This window comes from Pseudophryne corroboree, chromosome 1 (assembly GCF_028390025.1).
Source record: "Pseudophryne corroboree isolate aPseCor3 chromosome 1, aPseCor3.hap2, whole genome shotgun sequence".
Classification (NCBI taxonomy): domain Eukaryota; kingdom Metazoa; phylum Chordata; class Amphibia; order Anura; family Myobatrachidae; genus Pseudophryne; species Pseudophryne corroboree.
In genome coordinates this window covers 846,663,672-846,671,286 of record NC_086444.1, presented here as the reverse complement: position 1 = coordinate 846,671,286, position 7,615 = coordinate 846,663,672, and the positions used below count along the sequence as shown (strand labels likewise).

At 42.2% G+C, this 7,615-nt stretch overlaps 1 long non-coding RNA gene across 3 annotated transcripts; it reads right to left on the bottom strand.

Moving 5' to 3' along the window:
- Window positions 1-264: 264 nt before the first annotated feature.
- Window positions 265-6,765, bottom strand: LOC134912731 (uncharacterized). Of its 3 annotated transcripts, none has more exons than XR_010176985.1 (3): window positions 6,342-6,765; window positions 1,984-2,122; window positions 265-755 (listed from the first exon to the last, which is right to left on the bottom strand). It is a non-coding gene; the product is annotated as an uncharacterized LOC134912731 (long non-coding RNA). The 3 variants fall into 3 exon arrangements; XR_010176984.1 differs by having other exon boundaries at window positions 1,984-2,119; XR_010176983.1 differs by lacking the exon at window positions 6,342-6,765 and having other exon boundaries at window positions 1,984-6,332.
- Between the last annotated feature and the right edge of the window lie 850 nt (window positions 6,766-7,615).

Sequence of the window (7,615 nt, the reverse complement as noted above, 5' to 3'; positions counted from 1 at the left end):
CTACCGGCGCTATGCATCCTAATGGCTAATGTTTCAATATCTATCCCATTTAATACTCCTGTTAGAGTCCCATATCCTCCCAACAATGTATCATACCAGGCACGTCGTTGCCGGGATATACATTGTCTATTATTGGGAGGGAAAACAACTTGTGTGACTAACACAGTCTTTTGAGCTTGTGTACCTACATTTTCACATGTAGATGGTAATCTTTTAACATGTCCAATATCGATTCGTGATGCATTGATATCAATAAACATTAAATCTTGTGCCCACCACGTTCGATTTTTTATTTCAGTAGCATTATGACATACCAAAATTAAAACGTCTTTTACAGCTAACCGAAATGTGGTTGCTCCTTGTTTAGAACAATTCTTATATTCTTTATTCTTCTCTTCTTTAGGGAGAAATCGGAACCTATAAGGTTTAGAGCAGCAACTTATATTTACTGCAGCATTAATTGTGATATTGCCTTCTGACTGATGTAAGGCAAATGTAGGTTGATATCTGTTTCTTTGTGGATCAGGCGGTCCAGCCCACCTCGTTCCTGGAATTGTTATATTTACTATATTAGTACAGCGCTGATTGGCCTGACAAGTGAAATTATCTTGGGTTCTTGGTATAGTGGCATTGTTCCATCCCCACCGTACAGTATGCAACTCTCGTTTCTCTATCTTCAATCCAGGTGTCCATGTACTAGAGGGGACGACCAATAATACAATTCCAAGGATTCCAAGACTGAGCCTCACGACAATCTATAGGTACAAAATCAGTGTAAGTTACTCTCGCAAATAACATTTTTCTTGAGGTACATATTCCCATTTCTCTTGTCCTGGTTTCATTATTAAGAGTACTCTGTCTTTTCCCACAGCTATAACCTCAGCCGGTTCAGGCGGCCCTTGAGGCTTCTGTACCCAGATTTTTGCTCCTACATTCACAGTGTTAGATGAACCAAAACCCTTGTCTCCTCGAACAGTAAGTTCGGTTGGAGCTTCTCCCAATTGGATAGGCTCTATCAAAATGGGTATTATTAACAATTGTGCCACTCGGTCCCCTTCACAGATTACGCAGGGGTCTGGGCTCAAATTCATCACAACTATTTTAATTTCTCCTTGATAGTCGGGGTCAATTACTCCTCCTATCACTATTATTCCGTTCTTGGCCATACTAGAACGGGTTGACAACTGTCCATAATGATTAGAAGGCATTTTGCAACCTATCCCCGTAGGTATAACCTTAATCCCATAAGGAACAATAACATCAGGGTTTATAGCATACATGTCCAACCCTGCCGACATGGGCGTAGCTCTGTACGGTTCTATCGCCTTTTCGTGAATTTTCCAATAAATAAGGCTTTCTACTTTATGTGCTGCCTTGATTGATAAATTGGGGGTCAACATCCTCATCAGAGGAGTTGTGGATTCTGTCAATGGTCGGTTATTTATTATCTGTAAAGCTTCTGAGATATTATCTCTCCATTGCCCAAACTTATCAGATCCATTAACTTTTTTCAGAGTGGATTTTAATAATCCATTCATTCTTTCTATTAACCCTGCCGCTTTCGGGTAATAAGGTATGTGGTACAACCACTCAATATTATGCTCAAGAGCATAATTTTTTACTTGTTGTCCTGTAAAATGGCTACCATTGTCTGTTTGAATCTGTAAGGGCATACCATAATATTGTACTATAATCTCAAGTGTCCTAATAGTACTCCATTGTGTAGCAGTCTTACAGGGGAAAGCTACCATTAATCCTGAGTATGTATCTACTGCTGTACATGCAAATTTACACCCTCGACTTTCTGGCAGGGGTCCAATAAAGTCCATCTGCCAGATTTGTCCAGGTAACTTACCTCTTCCAATATGACCCATTACAGTATGGGGCACTTCCCTCTTTTGGGAGTGTTGACACAAGGGACACCGTAAAATCACAGATTTCACAATGTCCAATGTGAGGGGAATACCCCTTTCTTGCGCCCACCTGTAAGTTGCCTTTTCTCCCAGATGTCCACTCTTTTGGTGTGCCCAAAGGGCTGTACCCTGTAACCATGATTCCAATTCCTTCGTCTCTCCTGCCACTGGCTCCTGAGATGACTTAGCAATGGCGGCTTGTGCATCTGCTTGTGAATTAAACAAACGTTCAAGTGAGTCTAATGGTACATGTGCATCAACATGGAATACAGTTACTTTTGTTTGTTTAGTGATAACTTCAATGTCCTCCCAGACTTCCTTTCCCCATAACTCTTTCCCATGAATTTTCCAATCATGTTTCTTCCAGCTCATCATCCATGTGGCTAATCCATTGGCTACTGACCATGAATCAGTATAAATATTACATTCACCTCCAATTTCCTGTCTAAGGGCCAAATATACTGCAAATAATTAGGCATATTGGCTACTCTTTCCTTCCCCTTCTATTTCTAATGTTTTAGACATGCGGGGATTAAACGCAACTGATCTCCACTTCCTTCTTCCCGCAACATAACGTGCAGATCCATCTGTAAACCATGTGTGACATTGAGATTTGTTGCTTAACTCAGAATAAGGTTTACCCCATTTTACTGGTGATTCTTCTAGCTGTTCTTTAGGAGAAGCTGTACTCACTCCATCTACTGGAATATCTGCAATTTTTTCATGTAAGGATGCCACACCTCCCTCTCCCTGTTTTGCTCTTTCTGAAATATACCATTTCCATTTTATAATACTCTGTTCTTGGGCATGGCCTATCCTATCCTATTTGACTTTGGAATAGACATTATCCATTGCATAATTGGTATGCGTGGTCTCATCAATACAGAGTGTCCTATTGTTAACTGTTTAGTATCCACTAATGCCCAATAGCAAGCTAGTAACTGTTGCTCCAAAGGAGTGTACTTCTCTCCTGCATCGGGTAATTTTCTGTTCCAAAATCCTAGTGGCACTCTCTTGCCACTTTGCTTTTGCCACAGTGACCAAGTAGCATATTGTTCTTGTGCTGATACATGTAATTCTACCTCTCCATCTTCCATGGGCCACAAATCTACTGCTTGTTGAATTGCTTGCTTGGCATCTTCAAATGCCTGTTGCTGTTCCTCCCCCCAAGTAAATGCATATTTCTTGCGTGTCACCTTTCGCAAGGGGGAAAGTAACTGTCCTAAATGAGGAATATGCTGCCTCCAAAAGCCAAACAGCCCAATATAAGATTGGGTTTCTTGTTTGTTTTTGGGGGTAGGGAAATCTAGGATCTTCTGCCTGGCTTTAGGGAGGATTTCCCTATGTCCTTTATTCCACTGTATCCCCAAAAACTTCACCGCTTGTGCAGGTCCCTGCACCTTGGCGGGATTAATCTCCCACCCTTTATTTTTCATGTGTTTTATTAACAAGTCTAATTGTTCTTTGACCTGTTCTTCAGTATTTCCTTGAATCATTATATCATCGATATAATGTGATATCTGCATATTAGCTGGTAACTTGAATTCATCTAAATGTTCCCCTACTACTCTCTGGCAGATTGTGGGACTGTGTATCCATCCCTGCGGTAATCGGCAAAAAGTGTACTGCCTACCCATCCAAGAGAAGGCAAACTGGTCTTGTGCCCTCTCTTCTATAGGTATTGTAAAGAACGCATTGGCCAGATCTAGTACGACATACCAGGTCCCTGGATGCACCTGTATTTATTCTATAATAGTTATTGTGTCCGGTACCGCGGCTGTCAATGGGGGTGTATATTTATTCAGTTCTCTATAATCCACAGTCATGCGCCAGGAGCCATCGCTCTTTTTCACTGGCCATATCGGATTATTCCAAGCAGTAGTGGTATATCGTACCACCCCTGTATCCATTAATTCTTTAATGGTTTCGCTTATTTCTTGATGGCCCCCCGGTATCCGATATTGTTTCATTGCAATTAATTTAGTTGCAGGTGGGACATGTACTGGGGGCATTTTTACTTTTCCCACCACAATCGGTCTGGCCTGAATACAATTACTTCTGACTCCAAAACTAAATTTTCCTGTATCTAAATAAAGGGTCAGTCCTTTTAAAACATCAATGCCTATAATATATTCTCTAATGGGTACTATTAGTACTCAGCATTTCTTAATAGGTAAATTTCCTATTTTTAGAGGTATTTCCACCTGTACCCCTTCAGTTACTCGACCCCCCAACCCTGCAATTTTAATTCGGGGTCCTTTAAATCTATTGGGATTTCCATATATTAGGGTAGCCTCCGCCCCTGTGTCAATTAACGCGGGGACCTCTTGTACATTGCCCCGTGACCAATGGATTCCTAATCTGACATAAGGTCTCTCATCATGACGAATCCATACAGGGGCTTGGCTGGCTACCTATGCATCACCCTCTCAATCTTCCTGTTCCTCGGGAGGAGCAGTAGGCTTCAAATGTGTTGCTACTTTAGCGGCAATATCCTCCCAGGGATATAATTTTTCAAACATCTCCCAGTCAGGCAATTTTCCTCCCTTAATTGCTTTTTCTTGATCCCTAAATTCTTTTACCTTTTTTCACTGGTATTCCCTGCAAAAGCAATTTTCTTGCCTGACAAAATTTTTTGCTTATACAATTTCCATAAATAGGGAGTATCTTTCCCATCTATGGTTTCTTTATCTATTCCTGCTTTCAAAAGAGCTTGGAACATTTCCCGTCTGGATACTCTATTATCTGCATTGCCGGTTTGTCTGTATCCCTGTTCTCCACTCCCTTCTCTAGTGTTTGACTCTGCTCTATCCCTATTCCATTCTCCCATGTCCTGTAATTCCCGCATCTTATCGATTACATCTTCCCATCTTTGATCTGTCATAGAAATTAATAATGTCAGAACCACTGGCTTATATGCAGGGGGAGCTGTCTTCACGAGCCTAGCCCGAGCTGCTACTGAAACCCTTCCTTGTAAATATTCAGCGGCTTCTTCTAAAAGCACAGCGGCTTTCATAGCCTCTTCCTTACATCGTTGAACACACTCTCTGAGGGTTGTCCATGGTTTGTCAGAGGTAGGTATCTCATCAGTGTACCGGGAATTTACCCCGTATGCAACCACTGTTAAGAGATTAGTTTGTACTTGAGCATTACCCTCTCTGGCGAACCATAACTGTGCGTCCCTCATAATTGTCCTATCTTTGGATAGAGTTCCAAATTTTGCAACATCTTGTCTATCTACATCAACCCCTCCAGCGCCATCCTCTACCAAACGGACCAGCCAGGTAAGGACGCCTTCCCCGGGGCGTTGTGAAAATTTGGTCAATAGTTCCATAACTTAATTTTGAGTGAAATCTTGCAGTATCATTTTCTCTTTGAGGACTGCCTGCCCTCCACCTTCTGCAAGCTTAGTTAATTGCCTGCGCGAGACAGGACAAGCATTTGCCCCAGGAGGGTCAATGACAGGATTGGGAGGATCCCATCCCCCCTTGTCCTCTTCCTCCTCCTCACTACTACTATCCCATACATCACCATCCCATGTATCGGGATCCCATTGAAGATCGTCAGAAGCAATAATTGCTCGTACTTTTCGGGTGTTTACCCTTCCCTTTCTTGTTTTATATTTGTTCTGGGCTACTTTAACAGCAGCCTTCTCGGCAACAATCTGATATTTCTGGGCTTTTTCTGATAACATCTGATTGCTACACTGTAACAATCCTATCTTTCCTTGTTGTTCAATTACTGTTTGTTCTATATCTAAATAACGTGATTGTAACTGCTCATATCTTTGGTGCATTTTACGGTATGCTGATACTAGTATCCAGCACCGTCTTCCCAGCGCCATTACATCACCTGCCTTGGCAGGGACCCCCTCAAGTACATATACAACATCGAGGGGTTCTGCATTCTTGAGTTTACCATCCCATGATTCTGCTAAACCTGACGTTAATAACTCCTGTGCTATAATATTGTAGGGACTTTCACTCCACCCTGGGACGGTGATTTGCTCCGCTCCAGCCTTTTTCCCCTTACGAAACATCCTTACCGTGCTATGTTGTTATATATCGGCGAAAACTTGGCAAACTGCCAATTGACAAAACTTTGCACAGAGGTAAGTCTGGCCAGGACCCACCACTGTACAAAAGCGTTTTACACTATCAGTATCCTACACCGAGATATAAGAAAACATAGATCCTGCCGACTACGCCAAAAATGTCTTGCTGTATAGAACTAGGGTGTGTGAGATTGCTCAATACATTCTGCGCTCACTGTTGCCCAGAACAGGCTTACACTTTAATGCAGCAAAACAAACAACACTTTTATGTCTCAATAGTAAATAATTTATTAGTTCTTATAGTATTTTCGTCAGGTATTAATACATAATCATAAATATAGGTATAATATCAAAAAACTACATCAATATCTTACCGAATATTGTAGCATCACTTGAGCACTCTGGATCGGGGAATCTCAGGACGATCGTCTCAAGGGGAAATTCGGTATTCACACGCAGCACGTCTGCTAGCGTCTCAGGTGGATTCCGAAATTCCCCTAACATTCCCCGTCCTTTATACAAAACTAAAAACACAATCTATCCATATGTGGGTACATTCCGGGGTTCTGAAACATCTTATCTAACTGAAAATAACAACACGAGTCCTTGTCTATAACAAACTGAAAATAACAACACGAGTCCTTGTCTATTCTAAGAATCCTTCTTCTAGCATGAGACAAACACCCTTTCATAAGACAAACACCCTTGCTATTCTCTTGTCATTATGTGGCATAGTTACTGCGGCACAAAATGGAAGTCAGTCAGAAAACCCCACTCTCACCCTTTCATATCACACTCGTATCACACGCCCACGTTGGCCAATGCACCTAAGCACTGTCTTCAGCACCGGTCGTACCCAACCTAGGGCCCTATGTAACCTCTATTTACTGAGAGTGTGTGGGAGTGACTTACCCTTCCCAGTAAATATTGGTCGTTGGAGATTTCCTGAGTGACCAGCGAAACTCCCTTAAAATAAAAAAACTGTTACACAAATCACGTTGCGTGTACTACACTTAGCGCCAATGAGCCCGCGACTTTTACGCACAACTCGTAAAAGGGTTATCACGGTGGGCTAAGTATTGCACTCACAAACGCGCGGTACAATCGCACAGCGTATAGGTAACTGTTACTTATCCGCCGTACGACCAATGGAATCGTTTTTCGGGCTGTGAAACCCCAGCCGGAGAGTATCTGAACGAGCCAATATGGGTACTACGCCAACCCCCGGGGCTGCGCTCTACACAAAACCTCGCGGACCTTTTAGGCCGCGGTATTCAGAGCTTCGCGTGACTTTGTCAGCGGTTTTCTGACTTCGCTGACCTCTTGGTCTGCTGATATACTAATTGCTCCTTTATACCTTAATCAATGTTAACGTGAGAAAGCCACTCTCACGCCACCAAGTGTCCACTCACCTGATGTGGTCTCCTACGGGATCCCGAATTCCCTGGGTCCACAAAACCTTTATTGTTTGCACACTCACGCTCGTTCACTCATATACACTTTGGTTTTTCTGTACAGGAAATTAACTTTCATTCAGATAAACAGAGTAATTCCAGAGGTGATACAGTAAGGGAAGGTTCTTTTAAACTAAATATTGGAAAATGAACAAATTTGTGCTATTATCACATGGCTACCGTATCGCCTAAAC